Source organism: Hesperophylax consimilis, chromosome 2 (assembly GCF_061612785.1).
Source record: "Hesperophylax consimilis isolate HC1 chromosome 2, BYU_Hcon_1.0, whole genome shotgun sequence".
In the NCBI taxonomy this organism is placed as follows: Eukaryota; Metazoa; Arthropoda; class Insecta; order Trichoptera; family Limnephilidae; genus Hesperophylax; species Hesperophylax consimilis.
This window is the reverse complement of record NC_142837.1, coordinates 18,376,935-18,396,251: the sequence shown is the minus strand read 5'-3', so window position 1 is coordinate 18,396,251 and position 19,317 is coordinate 18,376,935. Positions and strand designations below refer to the sequence as shown.

The following is a 19,317-nucleotide window of genomic DNA, read 5'->3' as shown; positions in this document are numbered from 1 at the left end:
TTCATTTTATTTTAAATATAAAATTAGCGGTAAACGCCAGATTTTATTTTTCTAGACGATGAATTAGTAACTTTTCGAGGAATCCCTTTCCTTCATCAGAAATAATTTAAATAAAGCTCACAGAAAGATCGATTGTATAGGCCTGCTAGGGCAAAGTCGATCGTAGGTCCATCCATTACGCCGGACCGTGCGACGTATATTGTTTTTGCACGACTTATTTCGTTAAGATTCCTACATTATTTTACAGATTTTATAGGGAAAATTCAACCGCAGGTCTGTACAATTTCAGATAATTAACTTACATCCCATGGACACCCACCCTAAAAAGATGTAATAATTACGATTTTGTCGTATCTTGAAGTTGAAATTGAAGTCTTGTGGCATCCGGCGTCTTAAGGTTGGCTGGTTGGTCCCAATGATGGACCTTGTTTAAAAAATTGATAGATGACCGTTTTATTGAGACCATAATGATGTCTCAATAAAATGATAAAAGAATTAAAATCATTAAATGTTTATCCGACTTGCTAAATAAAATGCAATTCACATTTGTGTCAAAGGAAATTTGTAGAACTCTATTATAATTTTAAGTATTATTTATTTATTAATATCATTATCAAATTATTTATAAATGCACTATGTTTTTTTAAATACCTTTCTTACTTATTCATTATTTTGCTTCGGGTTATTTTTGTTTATTTCCGAACATGATCGTCAGTGATATCTATCAGATTGTTCACTGAAAGACATATCAATCAATGTTCGTCCTGACCCAAAATTTAGATTTAGACGCAAACTTGATTCTCGTAATATATCATATCCATATCATATCGATTTGAATTTTAGGCTTTTTTCTGAATACATACAATACGATTTTCGAAGAGATCTAATCTCAAAAAACGTACCCTTGATAAAACTAATAAATAAAGTACCTACACGCTCCAAGGCTTAACAAAATCACTAGCTTTTCCGGAGTGGTTACAAAATTTGTTCTTTTAGCAAAATAGCGACGCTTGATATTTAGGTTTGCTTTAGATATAACGCTAATTGAAATTTGTCGGAGATTTCGTCAGGAGATTTCGTCAGGAGATTTTAATTTGAAATTTCAAACCCGGTAAAAAAGGTAATGGATTTTTTAAACTTGGATATAAACTTGTAAGTGAAGCTATAAGAGGAATACTGACGTAATCTTTAAGTTATAATTTTTGCTACTCATTCCAAGAAAAGTAGGTGTTACCAAGGTTAGGCTGAATGCTAAAACAACTCAAGCGTTAAATAAATTAATTTTTTTAACGTACTTGGGCGTTTTGTTATTGTTAATTATTTTGTCTTTGTAATTTAAAATTCAATAAATGTGAATCCTTCGGTTTTAGGATTCCTAGAACAGTAACAATACAAGTACAGTAATGTGTTGTTTGTGGAAATTTACCGCTGAGCTAGTTAGCTACTAATGCTATGCCTGGAGTTATTTTAGGGCTGAATCTTGGTCTTTAAGAGCTTAAAGCATTGGAGAAGATTTTTCAAACTATATGTTTGACAGAAAACGACCTATTCTCATGTGGGAAATAATTACAACCGTGTGCAAATGTTGAACAATTACGCAAATTATTCGGATCAGTTTCAAGATAAAGAATCAATCAATGATTATCCTGTTTTGTGAGTCAAGCTTCGTATCAGATATTATGGAACTCCAAAATAGAAATGATTACCAACCAACAATAGGGTGCAAGGTATTCGAGTAGGGTATTGAAATGATTATTGTTGACATATTTTTATAATTTCAAACATAACTTCCAAACATTCCATTTATTTATGAAGTATAAAGAAACATATACCACCTAAATATTTTTTTTGTAATCCCGTGGAAGTTGTTTATTAATATCTTCGGAACAAATAAACAAAATAACCGCAACATTACTTTTGCAGCTACAGACAATCCTTCTTTTAGCACATTCTACAAAAACAAAAAAAAATAAAGCTCAAAACGCTGTTTTTTCCACAGGCCTCTGGACAATACCAACTAAAAGATATTAACAACATTTAGGAAGGCAATTAAAACTTTTTGTTTACATTCTGTAATAATATTTTAAATGGCCGTGACTTTCGGAAACCCACCCTGTATCCTTTCATAATCCTTAGAGGGGAAAGTTTTTCGGCAAATCACACCCACCCCGTGAGATAACCTTGTTCTAACTAATGTAGCTAACTTTCTAGGAGATGAACAAGTTGATGGGTGTGTTACATTGATAAATAACAATTTATCGAATATAGTCGTGTTGCGGGTTCGCACGAGTATCTGTACATCCACGATGGAAAATATTGCCGAGTATGTTGTGTAATGATTTTAACTTTCCCAAGTTTTCCACCTCTGGAAAACCCCGTTAAGAAAATTTTAAACGCAATAATATATGAACATAAAACAGGATACCAGCTGCATCGAACGAAGGTTACCGAACTGTTTACAGAGGAGTGTAATAAATAAATTTAAAAATAATTTTCTCAATTACACATAATATGTCGCTAAGAAAGTATGTGGAGTTGAACTGGGTGATAAAAGAGTGTAACAATCAATTAGAAACAGATTCGCTTAGAACAAAGGAGAATCCAAAATTTAGGCGCGTGAAAAAAAAAGATTGGTTAGCTAATGTCCTTGAAGATTTGTCCCACGGTTTGAAAAGTTCAGTGCACCAAAATATAAACAACCGAACGGACAAATATTAGAGAAATCGTTTTCTTTTAGTTTTCTTTTTCATCAGAAAAAATTTTCTTTTTGGAAAATAAACAAAGCTATTTTGATGAAATAATGGTTGAGACATGAAGTAGACAAACAAAGAGGCAGTTATGTGGATACGTCAAAACAATTGGAAGTCGGAAAAGCATAAAAATTTCGTATTTTGGTCAAATTGATGGGAGACAGATATAGAGAAAACCCAACTCGCGGGAAAAGTTGCAAATAAAAAATACAAAGGGATTCATTTAAAAATTTATAATGATGTAAAACTACACAAAAAGACATCGGTATTGAAATCATTGACTCGTCGTGAGCTATTAGATTTTACACGCGAGGAATAGAATAATTTAGAATATAGACATGAATTCATTTAATCTAATTGCTGTTTCATAGTGGATAAAGATTCACAGGGAACACAGAAATTTTATAATAAGCAATGAATCACACTAAAGATTAATGCGTTTTTCAACACAAAAGAGACGGAAGTTGGGATGGAACCTATAAAAAGTGAGAAAGTCCTACCAAAAGTTGCAAGGTTGAATGAGAAATAAATATAAAAGAAATACAAAAGATTACTTTTAATAATGGGAATAGCTGGAAAATTAACTTACAGAAGCAAATAACTTCCTTGAAATTTGTCGAAAAGAGCGAAGGAACATGCTGCATATTAAATATTACCAATAAATACATAGTTACACAGAGCTTTAAACTTGAAGTGAGATATTGGAAGGAAGGTTACTTATACAGATCGGCAGATTGGCAAAAATTAAATTAGGGATAAGAATTACAGTACGATAAAATTGATTTGAGATAAATAAAACAAAAAAACAGTAGAGGGAAGTTTTCCACAAATCATTTAGTTTTTAAGGACTCGTATTGAAAAACTGAGATTAAATCAACTAACATTTGATTACTCGATACATTATGTGTGTTTTACAACAGGTTGTGAATGGGCATTAAGGGAAGTTCAGGGAGACAAAACATACCATACCTAGGGAGTAGGGACCAAGCAAGGAACTGGTTGGTTCTCTGTAAGGGAAGTTAAGGAATAAACATTTGGGAGAACTGGTTGTTTCTTCTTGAGTTCAACAGTTCGGCTATGGAACGATTCTCTGTATTTTCTCTCTCTTACCACGTGAATTTCTTTAAGACCCTTGTTCAATCCTTTCTCTCCTCGAAAAGACCCTCCCTCCACACAATATTCTCAAAGATAAATAGGCCCTGAGAGAAATTATTTTCTTCAGGGCCCTCGTGTGGTGTTAATGTAAGGAAAATAACAATTTTATTGAGAATATTTGTCAAATGTAGTTTAATGCGTATCTTCATTAGTGGAACTATTTTTTTTTAATTTTATCACTACGGTATCACCAAGTTACGCCAATTTTTAATGAAATAATCTGTTTGACTTTAAGCACAAAAAACCTGACACATGAATTGCCATCTCTTTCATTTAATAAATGGCTTTAGTATAAATAAAATAAATATAAGAATAAGAACCACCAACATCACCTTCATTTTTTCATCGCGGTATTTAGAGGCATTGGAGGTATTCAGGGTAAAGCGGTGCCCCTGCAAGGCAAGGGTCCTAGGTTCAAATTCTAGATGCGATCGTATCTTTTTCTGATTTTTCACTTTTAAATTTTTGTTTAAGAACCGCTTATATTGTCTTCAATAATTAAATATTACTATTAGTCACTAAGTTATTCCAAAATTATTTAGAGTTCGTTAAACGTTGCTGCATCTTCCTCCTTTTTTAAATACGCATGCATTAAAAAATCTTAATTAATATTACAGCATCCTTTACATTTACATAGGTTACCCCGTTCCGTGACTAGAAATTACTGTTTTATTTTTCTTCCTATTTACTTGATAGAGAGTTTAACTTGATCTAGGCAAGAATTGGATCAGTTAAATGTGTTTCCCAAAGTAAGTCGTGTTGTTCTGATTCAATCACTCGATAAAAGGTACGCCTTACTTCTATTATATTAGCACGCCTTGTTTTATTGTACGTTTTGGTTTATCGAAATACCTAAAATAAATAAAAACTTTCTGGCGAAGCAATGTTCTCGTGTTCATTTCTAATCAATTATAATTAGTGAATGAGGACTTTTTTAAATAGCTCAAAAATATTTTATGGTCATTAATTACGATAAACAGTTATCTACCAGAAAACAATTATTTTTGATTTATTAAAGGTGTTCAAAAATAAATTCTATTAGTTAAAAATGTTGTTTATTTGTCAAATTCTTATAAAACTGTTTGTTTTTGTGAGTAGGTATTTTAAATTTCTAATTATTTTGATATTTGCGATTGCTTAAGTTAGAGTTGCGAGTGCTTAAGTTAGTTTAAGCTAGAAGTGAAATAACATATTTTGTACTTCAAAAAGTTATTGAAAAAAAATAATTGGGTTGTAATCCTAAAAAAATTATTTTCTGATCCCCAGAATCTTCCTAATACACCAAAATGTATGAGTTATATGGTTACCAGATTTGATGATTGTCACAGCATTCATAGGTAAGGTTAGATAAGTTACTCTCCACACAGTATCACCAAAGATGCCACAGCCCTGAGTGAAACTGTTTTTCTCAGGGCCTCCTGTGTGGAGTTATATGAAAAATTTTAATTATTTTATTAAAAAAATCATAGTTTAAAAACCTTTTTTTTCCTGTGACAGACCACGCAGTAAGTGCGTTATATTCTCGTGGCTTTACCTATTTCAGCATATCTCTCCCCCCTTACATTCCCATTTTTAGTGTATGGCGGGCGATATGCTGAAATAGGCCAAGCCACGATGCTTATAGCGTGCATGTAAAAAAGCTATGGATATTTTCAAAATCATTTATATTAGTTTCCCAAATTTTTTTGTTGTTTTTTTAAAGTAAATCAAAAATTAAAAATAGTTTAAAAGGGGTTATTTTAATTTAAAAATTCAGTGTTTCCGGGTTACAAAAAATATTTTAAGACTATTGATAATTCACTCACAACGATAATTATAAGTGGAAATGTGGCTTGTTGAATGACGGAGGACTAAACTAGCAGAGGATCGAAAATTGCAAAACGAATGTTGACCTTGCTCTTCTTAACGTGTAATTTCACTTTATTTTCAAATATTTTTCGCCTGCGGCGCCTTTCCCTTCTACGCTGTCATTTTTTCATGGATTGGGGGTGAAGAAAAGAAAAATATACTTAAAGGTGGGCGGTGAGTCAGGTAATATGGGGGACCACTGCTCTACACAGATGCGAGTAGGTTAAAGCCCAATGTACATTTATTAAATTAACGTGCACTAGATTCAACTTGCAGCACTTCGACTGCATGTTGCTGAGATGGCTATTGACAATGTTACTAATTTGCAGCTGTTGATGACAGTGCAATCTTCACGTACACCGACCTACCTCCCGTCTATCGCGTGTGCGATTTCGGGTTCGGGTATGCGGTGGTTGTCATCCCATAACAATATGATCTGCACTGAAGGATTTAATTTAGCTTTGTTCCTGATGACATCTATTCATCTAGTGGACTAGGAGATATTACCAGCAATCATTGAAGTGCAATCATGATTTCATTTCACTAGTGAATATTGATATTGAATGTATGAGAAGACCGATTTTGACACCTTAACATCGACCTTGTAGGACCATTACCACTCTGCCGATAATAAACGTACGTTTTTACAATGATTGACTGATTTAAGTGGCTTGAAGCAATCCCAATAAAGGAATCTCTGTATAAACCGTCGCGAAAACAATCACTTTGGGGTCACCATTTTATTGGTATTTATTGTGAAATTAAATCCAATTAGAACGCCTGTAAAGTTACTTACAAGTTTATTACAAAATGCTTTTTTGGTTGTTTTATGTGACACCTCACAAGAGCACCCCTGTCTGTACAGTGTAAAAGCTGGGGAGCTATGTCGCCACTCAGTTTGGCAGCGTTGTGGGTAAGATTAAGATAGAGGACGTGGGAAGGGATTTATTAATGCGGGTCTTGAAGAGGCCCGGATTATATGAAGGAGGAAAAACAGATGACGGTAACTCGTTCCATATACGAGCCGTCTTACACATGATGAATCTGTCTTAAAATAAATGATAACCTGGTATCAGAACCAAAAAACATTGCAAATGAATTTAACATTTTCTTTGCACCACCGCCACCACCACAAAATACATCTCTACATCCACAATCTGCCAAAACAGACAAAAACAAACAGTCGCGATCATTCTTTATAACGCCTGTAAACAGGGAGGAAATTATTAAAATCATCGTAAAACTGAAAAATATAAGCAGTGTCGGCACTGACAAAATCCCTATAAAAATTATAAAAGCATGTGCAAAAGCGTTAAGTTACCCGTTGGAAATATGAATTAACAAATCTTTTGAATCAGGAACCTTCCCAGAACAATTAAAACAATCTATTATTGTACCTTTGTATAAGAAGGGTCCTAAACAGGAAATCTCAAACTACAGACCGATATCCTTTTTACCAAACTTTTCAAAAATATTTGAAAGAGCCATGTACAATCGCATTTATAACTTTCTCGAAAACTTTGAGATAATATGTCCACAGATTTTTTCATCATACAAAAGAGATGCATAAGAAAAATCACAAACTCCGATCGTTTAGATTCATGTAGACCTATGTTCAAAAATCTGAAAATTCTGACAGTAACAGATATATATATAATGGAGTTATGCATGTTAGTGCGATCATCTACAGACAAGTTCCCACTAAAAAACTCAACACATAAATACGCTACAAGGCTCACAGAAAACTTATTAATACCAAAAGCAAACAAAACAATATTCCAAAAAGGACCATACTACATGGCCATTAAAGTATATAACAACCTTCCACATAACATTAAACAAATACAAGATACACACAAATTCAAATCGTTACTAAACACTTTCCTTGTTAATAAATGTCACTACACGTTGAGTGAATACCTCACGTAAATGAAACGCCTATTTTTATTGGTATATCTATTTGTATTTTTTTATTTTTTCATTGGTATATTGTTATTTTATCTGTATAAACATTGTAATTATTATAATAAAACAAATAATATTATATAAACATTTTAATTAAATAAATGTGGTTAGCTGGAAGAAATGGGATCTACCCATAAGCTATACCTTTTGTAATTTTTATTTTACAATAAATAATTTTTGATTTGATTTGATTTGATTTGAATCGAAGAAACGACCCGTTCTCATGAAGCTAAAATCAACGGGTGTTCCGTCCAGTACGTCGAGTGTTACGTGCACGTAGAGTTTCTCGCACGTGCACCGGTGCACCGGAAATCAATGCTGCCAGCTCCTTAGAGCATGCGGATTGGACATTGTTCCGTACTTCCTAATCTTTTTTTAATTCACGTGCTTCGCTCTGTACTTTCTGTGGTCTGGTAGTGGGAACTTTAGATCACATATTTTTGGCTGTACCTCTCTTAACAAATATCCATCCAGCCTTATCTGATATTGCCTCCCCTCCATTAAACATCTCATCTTCAAAAGGAGTGAAAGCCAGAAACAATTGAAAAAAAAAGTTATAGAATCCTAGAATCTTGATGAATCGCTGGAATTAATTTCAAAGCGGTATTTGTAATCAAATACGCCGCCTTCCGTCTACCCATCAAGCTAGGGGGCCGGGCGTCGATTTTACCAAGATGCTCATGCGTAATTTTGTCTACGGAATCGCGGCTCTTTTCAGGGATATTAAAACAATTTTATTTGAGATAAGGCAAAAAAGATTATTTTTTAAAGGGAAATTATTTATTTTTCTTCACAAATTATTTTGAATATGAGTTTAATTTTTCAATGTGCATTTGTTACTTATTTTTTTTATTATTATTTTGCTACCGGCTTTGACACAACCACGTCATTAAATAGCAATCTTAAAACTAACTTAAAAAATTATATGAGTTCAGAAAGATTAGGTTTTATTATGTGAAGCTAGCGGGAGGGGTGATTTGGGGTTGGGGAGGGGGGAGAAAGATGGGAGAAATCGACAAAACAGATAAACATTGACAATAAACGTCACTTACAGGGTGCCATTATTTTGTTAACTAAATTAATTAACGAACGTTTTAATGTTTAAATTTAGTTTTTTCTTTGTTGAAGTTATGGTTTGTCTCTACTAAATGATAAGCAAACTCGGAATAGTTATTATTTTGTAAACAGAGTTCATGTTTCCTGATTCTAGTTTTAGCATTTCTAGTAGTTTTACGTACATACAGTGCGTCACATTCATTACATTCTAAAGTGTATATCCCTTTTTTAATCTATTGGATATTACATCCTTGTCATTATTTTTTTTAATAATTGTAGAAAGCTGGGAAAATATTATCTCATAATATGTGGATAATATGTGTGATATTTTTAAAGATAAGTCACCCGTATAAAGAAGTTTTATTTTTTATATATTAGGCTGTTACTAGATTGGCTGTTATTATTTACACTATAAATATACATTGAACATTCTTTTTCTTAAATTGGCTTGTGTATTATTGACTAAGCGGTTAATTATTTTAGGTTAATATCCACTGTTTAGGGCTTTTTATTTTATAATATATATTTCATTATTATAATTCTCAATGTGTAAAGGGACATTAATAGCGCGATGTATCATCGAGTTGAAAGAGGCGAGTTTTTAAGACAATGGATGAAGTAAATTAGATGATATGACACAATCAGTTGAGTGTGTATAGATTTTCTACAAATGTTAAAAATACACTTATTACTATCTTAACCAATATTTAGGTATTTAATTTTATTTCATTTTATTTTATTTCATAATTTTTATAACACCACATTATTATCAACACATTAAAAATTCTCTTCACATCTCTCGTTAGAAGTATTCTAGAATACAACTCTACAATTTGGTCACCTGTCTTTAATAATCACATTAATATCATTGAAAGATTCCAACGCAAATTTTGATGTGTATTAATTTTAGGCTTGTAATTCCTTTAGAAACAAAAGATTATGATTTCTTATTACATTCATTGAAATTGCTTAAGTTAAGTGATAGAAGAAAAAATTTTGATCTTATATTTTTATAGAAAATTATAAATTATCAATTGGATAGCCCTGACATATTAATTTTGATTCAATTACCTACCTGTGTACCTACCATTAGATCAAGGTCCTCTAGTATGTATTATGGTGACAATTAAACCACAATCTCAGAATATAACTCAGTTATAAATAGATTCCACACACTTGGGAACTTTTATGCTAAAATCGCAGATACTTTTAATATTCCCCTTGTAAAGTATAAAGCTGCACTAATAACACATTTTAACGCCACTTATTTTAATTTGGTCACTACATAACAGGCTTATGTTATTGCTTCTTTCTTTACTGTTATTTTATTTGTAATGTTTTAACTAAATTTAATTCTTTAATTTTCCTTACGTACGTACGTTCTGATATTTAAAAATTTTGTATGGTAAATTATATAAAAATCATATATAAAAATCATATAAGTTCCAAGTAAACACGCCAACAATATATTCAGGTCTAGTAAACGAGTTACATTTTGACCCATTGAAGTCATTCTAGAACAGAGGTTCCTAAACTTTTTTGCCCCGTAGACCATTTGCCATTTTTTTTTCTTTGCTTAGACCCCCTGCCTGCCGAATATTGAATTTTCCTAAAACTATCAACGTCCCATGTGAAAATCATTTATTTTTTGTAAAAAGATTCCCTTCACTTGCCTGCCCTACGTCCGGGTGGCGATATAGTTCCTCTGTTTTGCATTGTGCAGACAGGGGCGCCCTTGTGAGGTACACACAAGTATATACATTACTTATTACACCACCATTTACACCATTACACCATTTATTACACCAAATGAAAACGGAGCAGGATAAACAACGGGAATTTTTTTCTGTAGCTGGCCCTATAGAACTGCCCCTTAAGTTAGCGCTTATTCCGATCAGTTCTTCTTGTCATATGATATCCGATTCTTCGACATTTCATTTCCCCAGTCAAAATGACCTCAAACTTAGTTTAGAAGACTATGTGAAGTACATTTAAATGTTAAACGTCATTATTACCCTGGACGTTTTTCAAAAACAAGTTGGGGAACTAGGAAAATTCGCGGCTTCCAATGTGCAATGTTTTGGTTCAATATATTAATTCTGACGAAAAAAAGAACGTAGACTCTATTTATATACCTCAATAAACAACTTTACGATATATAAACATACAAATATCAAAGAAGTAATTTCTCAGTCTATTATTAGTATTACGTAAACTGCGTTATTTGTGTTAGGTGTATTGTGTCATTTACGGAACTCCTAAATATTGAGTTGAGGTAAATGGGGGTCCACTCGTATGTACCCCCATTTGTATCTCGTGGACCCCCAAATTTTTTTGTCGCTGACATAGACCCCTGGGGGTCCATATAGACCACTTTGGGAACCTCTGTTCTAGAACTACGAAGGAAAGTATCGCGTACGTGATTTCGTGTAATAAATACTTCAAGGCAGTTTTAAGAGTACAGTCGCATTTTCTTTTACTTATTTTCTATCGTACTGAACAATAATCACAATCTGCTAAAATGATCGATATCAAATAAAACGTCAAAATAATATCTACGATGCGTGTAACTTGCGCATGTATTCTATGTATGTCAAATAAATGACCGATCGGTGGCCGAGTTGACATCGCGTTTGGGTCCCACCCAGGCGTAGTGTAATTCCTCGGCTGGCTAAGTCCTCTACAACAAAACATTAGCAACATTTTCAGCTTACTGTGGTGGTAGTAGGAGATTTTCAAATATTATCAGGTTATTCGTAACCTGGGAATGTTTGACTTTCTTTTTTAAAAAAAAAATGCATTAAATATCCGACAACAGCGCCGCCAAAATGCGGTTTACATAAAATGAGGTCTACATAGAAGGCTGTCTGTGGCAGGACAACTTGTCTGTCCGGGCCCACTAGTAAATAATAAAAATAGGGTAGTCTAATTTCAAATGTGATCTTAGACAAAAAAATTTCGTGTACGACTACAGAAGAAAAACATTTGGCAACCGATTTACGATTTATTGAAAACGATCTTTTATAAACAGTTGTAAATAAGAAAGATATTTTTGATCATACCTTTTAATATTTGCATAGATAAAAAACGCAGGTATCTAACTTTTTTTCGTTAATTTTTTTTGTAGGACACGGGTGACTCTAATGCAAAAATAATAAAATATTGACATATTCCTTAATATAAAATATATTTAAAAGTTCTTGCCAATAATTCGATGTGTGTGGGGCGCCTATATTTTAGAGAAAATACCTTACCATGAGATTATTAGCCTTATAGTTGCCAATTTTTTTGAATTAAAATATCTTGAAGATAACATTTAAATTGCCACCCAAGTCTTAGCAATAAAATATTATTTTTGTTAGAAAGGTACAAAACGTAGCCCTAAATTTTAGTGATCCGTCAAAAATTAGTCAACCTCGATGAAAATTTAATTTTCGTTTTGTATTCCAGCAAAATTTATATATATTATGTTTAAAATAAAAACACATAAATTTTTTTTTGACCACTATAGTTTTATTTTCACTCTACCAAAGTTTTATTTTCTATAGTTTTATTTTCGGTCTACGTGTAGTAGATCAGTTTTAAATATTCTCCTGACGAAGGAAGGGATCTTCCGAAACCGGTAGAGTGAAAATAAAACTATCGTGGTCAAACACAAATGTATGTGTTTTTATTATAAATTATGATGAGCCACAAAGTGAATGCTTTTTACAATTATATATTATGTTTGTTTGAAGGCTCTTTCGTCTTTCTCTTTAATCTGTCTTATAGTCCTATTCTAGACATATGTATTTCCAGTTAACCGCTCTGTTCTTCCTGGAATTCCCGTAATTACCCCTGCCACTTTGCCCACCCCTCCCTCAAACACTTAAAATTTTTGTATTTATATGTCAATATTTTGTGTAGTAGATCAGTTTTAAATATTCTCCTGACGAAGGAAGGGATCTTCCGAAACCGGTAGAGTGAAAATAAAACTATCGTGGTCAAACACAAATGTATGTGTTTTTATTATAAATTATGATGAGCCACAAAGTGAATGCTTTTTACAATTATATATTATGTTTGTTTGAAGGCTCTTTCGTCGATAATCGAAAGTGACTTAAGTTAATTGGTCAAGGAAAGTGACATTTCATTTCATTCCAAGGATACCGAATTTGCTTTACGTCCATGGTAGGTCGGTAGTAAAAATATGTATTTTAATAAATGAAAATAGTTTATCTTTAAAACTGTCTTGAACATGTCATATAATCTCTTTTCGGAAAATACCACCAATTTCCGAAAAGAGATTATATGACAGTCTTAAAGCTAAAAAGTTTAGCTTTAAAACTGTCTTGAACATGTCATATAATCTCTTTTCGGAAAATACCACCAATTTTTGAAAAGAGATTATATGACAGTTTTAAAGCTAAAAAGTTTAGCTTTAAAACTGTCTTGAACATGTCATATTATCTCTTTTCGGAAAATACCACCAATTTCCGAAAAGAGATTATATGGCAGTTTTAAAGCTTAAAAGCTTATTGTCTTGAATATGTCATATAATCTCTTTTCGGAAAATACCACTAATTTCCGAAGTATAAAATTTGCACTTGTATCATTTGCGCTTTTTAAAACATACATGCATTTTCCTATCAGCCAACTTGGTGTTTGCCATTTTAAAACCTTTGAGATGATTGCAGCGCCATCAATTTTTGTCTACTATTAAATAACAAATAAAATAAATCATTTTTAGCTTATATAGACACTTAACTGTATTTTGAAACTTTATCTTATATACTAATTTCAGTTGTCTGTGATGTGCATTAGTCATTCCTGCGTAAAGTGAGAAAAAGTTATCAATGAACTCAAATTTTAAGTGTTTTCTTGAACAAAATAATATTTGAATTGGCATTGTTAGACATATTAAAACTGCTTACGTTTTAAAAAACCTCATCAAAATAGTTTCTGTAAAAACAGTGTTTGACAGCCTCCGTGATGGATTCGACTACCAATCCGGAGATCGCGGATTCAAATCTCGGCGTGCGTAAGCAAATTTTGTTTGCTTGATTCGTGTTTTATGACAATTTAATCATTCAGAATTGAAATGTTGCTTGTATGGTGACCAAATCTGAATAGCCAGTTACTTTCCCATATTCCTCCTTCCCATCTCCTTACCCCCACCGTTACCGAAGCAGTTGGGACTCTTGTACGGTATTCACATTAAAAAATGTGTTTTTATGAATGTTCTAGAATGTATGTAATTTTATTTGAATAATGCAAGACACTCAAACCATTTTTTTCAGGTCTGAGTGACAATAATATGTACCAGTATTTTAATAAAACCCATTTTTCAGGTCTTAGTGACAATAATATGTACCAGTATTTTAATAAAACCCATTTTTTCAGGTCTGAGTGACAATAATATGTACCAGTATTTTAATAAAACCCATTTTTTCAGGTCTTAGTGACAATAATATGTACCAGTATTTTAATAAAACCCATTTTTTCAGGTCTGAGTGACAATAATATGTACCAGTATTTTAATAAAACCCATTTTTTCAGGTCTGAGTGACCATAATATGTACCAGTATTTTAATAAAACCCATTTTTTCAGGTCTGAGTGACAATAATATGTACCAGTATTTTAATAAAACCCATTTTTTCAGGTCTTAGTGACAATAATATGTACCAATATTTTTCAGCAAACGACACAATTTAAGTTTTACGTTCCTATTAAGGAGAAACTCACAAAGATTTCTGTAAACGCGTAGTTATATCTCTTGACAAAAAATAATGTTTAAGAACCAGACGTTTAGACATAAATTTTCGCTTTGTATTTTCACAGCTTCCATAAAATTTTATACGTGGCATCTGTAAAATTCAAAGACGAAATAACTATGGAGGATAAATTACATACGTTAATATCGGTCAGGAATTATGAGGTATTTTATCAATTGTCAAGTGAAGACAAACGTTCGTATGTAACGAATAACCGTTTAATTGCTCCTACTTCCATAATTACTGTAAGCGATTAGTATCGTTTGTGCAATGATGAAGGATTTAAATAACAGAAGATTGAACCTGTGAAGCATGAAAACGAACCCGACGCTTTGAGTCAGTCGGTCTCTGCCCGGTGGCAGTTATTTGATTATTGTTAATAGTGTTTTATGTATAAAAGGTGTTTTTATGCGAATATCACACAAAGGTACACACTGCTTCCAACCGTCTGTAGCCAGTGAGACTATGGCATTCCTAATTGGAGAATAATTTCCCTTAGGGCCTATGTCATCTTTGGGGATGATGTGTGGAGGGTCTTTTTGAGGAGAGGAATGAGTGAACATTGGTCTTTAAGAATTTAGTAAACACAGAGACCGGCAAATGTCAGCCGTGTACAACTGCGTTTTTTTCGACAAATTCAATGAAGCTAGTTCCTCGGTGCATATTTTATTGAAATACCGGAAGAACAAAAGACTAAAGACTCTAAAGACTGCAATCTGTTTGTCAAAATTGGGAAATCTATCAGTGAATCGCCCATAAGTTTTGGGCAGAAACACAAAGATAAGGGTAGATAGTTATGAGAAAATCACCGTCACTCGATCTTATGTTTTTTTTTACTAATTTTCAAAATAAACCATTGTAGGGTAAATTATAGGGAGTTTACATCTCTCGATAATGATAATAATGTTTACCTTTCCCTACATTTATGTGTTACTGGTATCATTATAATCCAGACGCAAGAAGCCTCGCGCGACAAATAATTCATTATCTCTCAAAAGGTTTCAGCCGCCGGTTTAGCCCTAAATCCCCTCTAACGTACGCGCTCTGCTTTTTTTCATAAAATTATTGTAACGTGAGTTTGTTAAAATAAAACTAAATTTAAAACCATACTTATTCGGAATCAACGCTTATAAGTCATTATAAATGCTTTTTTTTCATCATAACTTTCTTACAAGTTCGTCCTGCACCATCTACTCTACATCTCCACCATCCAATATAAAATTAGATTAAAGAAAAGAACATCCAGGGCGAACATTAAACAAGGGTAGCTCATCTTTAATTCAATACCCGCCCCTGCAGAATGTCAATCTGCCGCGATCGCTAAACATCATCGTCAGATATGTCCCGTCACCACCCAAGCCCCCCGTTCTCCCTCGACGTTAGCATCGCGATGTCTAACTTTCCTTCGAGCTCCATTCTAATAATGTAATGTTTTTATTACATTTGATGTCTTGTTAATTTCGTGGGTGTGAGTAAGTGATAACCAAGAATAATAAATAGGAACTGTAATTGACGAGTATATTATAGAATGTATTATTGAGCAGCGAATGTTATTATCAGCAGATTGTTAATGTAAAAATTGACATTATTTAATATAAAAATTTTTCCTTTTCATTTATAACTAAATTTTCCATCAATGCAAAAGAAACATTTTCAAATAACAATTATGATACTTTTTTTATGGTTTTCGTTACCCAAGAATGCTTTTCTTTGTTATTCAGAAAAATATATACATATTATCTGCATGTAAGAGGCATTGATTTATCACTATGTAATATTTGGGGATGCTGTGTGTGAGGGGTCTTTTTGAGGAAAGAAAGTAGTGAACCTGTGAATTAAAAAAATCCATGTTGTAAGAGGGAGGACACAGCCAAGTTGTTAAACGCAAGAACAAGTGGAAAAATCGACCCGTTCTTATGTGGACCCTGTCAACCATATATAAATGTTGAAGAGCGTTAGATGAGTTTCCCAGCTGTGAAATTGGTGTCGAAGGAGTAGTACGCTACAACGACGCTAGTGCCTTGAAGTTTCTTCCATTAAGATTCCGGTAGAACAAGGACAGCTCGCCTGACGTCAGTGCTCCAAAGACTGCCAACTGTTAAGATAGGGGAATCTATCAAACGGACCCATTCTTTACAAAATAATCTATTTCGTTGGCTTGTCTAGGGTCTTGAAGTCTAAAGGTATTATGCAAATTAGCGGCATCGGCTTTCTTTCAAATCTGAATAGGTAACACTTCTTCTGATTTTCTGTTAGTGAATATAACAATGAAAAGTTTTCAATGTTTTCGTTCTTTTGTGCTATTTTTTTGACGATTTGTTAAAAGAAAAATTTCGAGTGCTTTGGGGTTTCTTTCGGGATCTTTGAAATGTCTAGATGTATTTATAAACAAAACCATTGATGGTTTTGACAGGTGTATTTGACATTGGCAAGAAAATAAACCAATGGAAGTAAAGGAACGTTTAATTATTTTGCCTTTGAGTAATGGATCATGGAAATTTAATTTTTTGAAATTACTTTGATATATGAAATTTAAAAACGTGTGTTTGTAATTTTTATTCTATGTTCGTTTAGTATTCAAATTCATTTATGGGTGATTAAACCGTTTCTATCATTGACTAAAACACATAAATGGTTTTCATACATACGTCAATAAAGTCAATACTAGCATTAAATTCAAAATAAAATAATACTTGCTTAGGTCCAAACAGACAAAATTGTGTGCCAAAACATGACATTTGAGAAAATTTGATGCTACAGAAAACATATTTTCTTTTTCATGAAATTCAGGCTAATTTCATACGTGCCGCACAAAGCCGGTCGGTACCGGCCGGCTTGCTGGTGCCGGCTACGGGTCACTGAGTTGTATGGGCTGGTACTGTTCGGCAAAGGATAGTCAGGTCAATGCCGGTCACCGGCTACTAGGTGCTGGATAGCCGGCGATTTTCAAAAATGGAACACAATGGAAGCTACACAGCTAACAGGAACCAGTTGGCCGCAGTTGTCCAGAATCCACATAGCAATAATGCGCTCACAGTTCACACCTAGACTTGGTCAATGCCTGGACGGAACCGGGAACCTCTTACCTGCTGCTAGCTTGTATCATTATTTAATTTATTTATTTAGAAACATACTCAAAATATTTACATGAACGCGTAAAAACAATATATTTTATAACCAATCTACGTGTAAACGTCTCAAATAAATGTGTTTCCAACATGTCAATATGCAATAAAGTTAAAATATTATTTAATTCATCTACGGGGACGGGTGCAAATCGGCTCAAACCGGGTTTCGTGTGAAAGGTTTGTTTTCTACTGGCTTGTTTAGTTCGGCGCGTGCAAAATAAGCCTATTAGATCATTTTCATTTACTAGCATCACGCAATTCCCCTGAAGGGTTAGACAGATATAAATATCCACCACATAACTTTTCCCAAGCGCACATTTCTAATTATCACCTGATACATCTGATTTTCTAATTATCACTGATACGACCGAGCTCTATTGAACACTAAAATACTGTGTAGTGAAGTATAAAATAGTCAGTATAAATGATTTTAATCGGGTGGGATACACATCACGGAGAACCGTTTCCTTTAAACTAAAATTATCACAATTCCGAATTACCAACGTAAAATAAGCATCTAGAAAATTCAGCTATCACGCAAAATAAGTGGGTTTGGATAGCCTTTGTTCGTGAGCGGAATGTAAATGATTTTACAATGCTTGTGATAGGTTAGGTAAATTTTTATGTATTTATTTCTGGCTTTTGACTTTTAAAGATCAACTTGGCTTTCGACTTCCGAGTAGTAGGCCTTTCGATATCATAACAAAAATTCTAAATAACATTTGCAACCGAACATGGCAGTGTTGTTGCGGCAGTGTGAAATAAATGTAAGCCTGATGAGTCAGCCTTACTAGATTACGTAGCAACTATTTTATTTTATTAATATTAAATACCGCACAAGAGTCCCAACCGTCTGGAGCCAGTGAGACTATGACATCCCAAATTGTGGTATGTTTAGGGTTACCAGATGTCCGGTTTTGGACCGGACAGTACGTCTATTCTTCATTGATATTTACAATCCGCGACCCTTTTAGCGCTGCGTAGGAGTAAGACGTTGTTCACACTCCCTCCGTCTTTATCCAACACTTTTGACAGCATTACAGTGTCCATCATCAGGGCAAATGTCGAAACGTTGGCTAATAATAACCCAAAAATAAATTACCATAAAACTTTTGGCCATAAAAGTCTAAAATCATGTGAGACAATTAGCTCTTGAATTTCTAATCATCCCACAAGAAATTTATTACATTTTGTAGATCATTTAGCAATGAAAAGTTAAGCTTCATATTATGATTTAGAGTTCACCATATCATTCACCACCATCAACCACTTCTTTAATATGAAGTAAAACATGTCCTAACACGAAATATCGCAAGACAAAGTATGTCGCTCTTGCAGTAGTCATATTTGTTAAGAGTACTCAATTTTCTTCTTCCATAAAGGTGCCATTTTTCAAGGCAAAAATTTTAACGAAGTTTTATCACAAAAATGTTAAATATTGAAAAATAGTTCCTGTATTTATTATATTTCGAGTTTTATGCGAACATAAAAAAAATCATTACATTTTTGTTGTATACAAAGTAGGTTTTTTTGGCTCATGATGAATAAAAGAGTTATAATTTCTGAAATTTTTTGTATTTATTTATAAAAACATAATAAAAACCTTTGAGGATCTGGTAAGGAGTCAAATGAATGAAAAAAAAAATGAAAAAAAACGATGG

At 33.1% G+C, this 19,317-nt stretch overlaps 1 protein-coding gene across 1 annotated transcript in view; it reads right to left on the bottom strand.

Annotated features, from left to right (window-relative positions):
• LOC149425775 (uncharacterized) overlaps positions 1-19,317 on the bottom strand; it is a 299,336-nt gene that overhangs the window by 202,209 nt on the left and 77,810 nt on the right. The gene's annotated exons all lie outside the window — the stretch shown is intronic.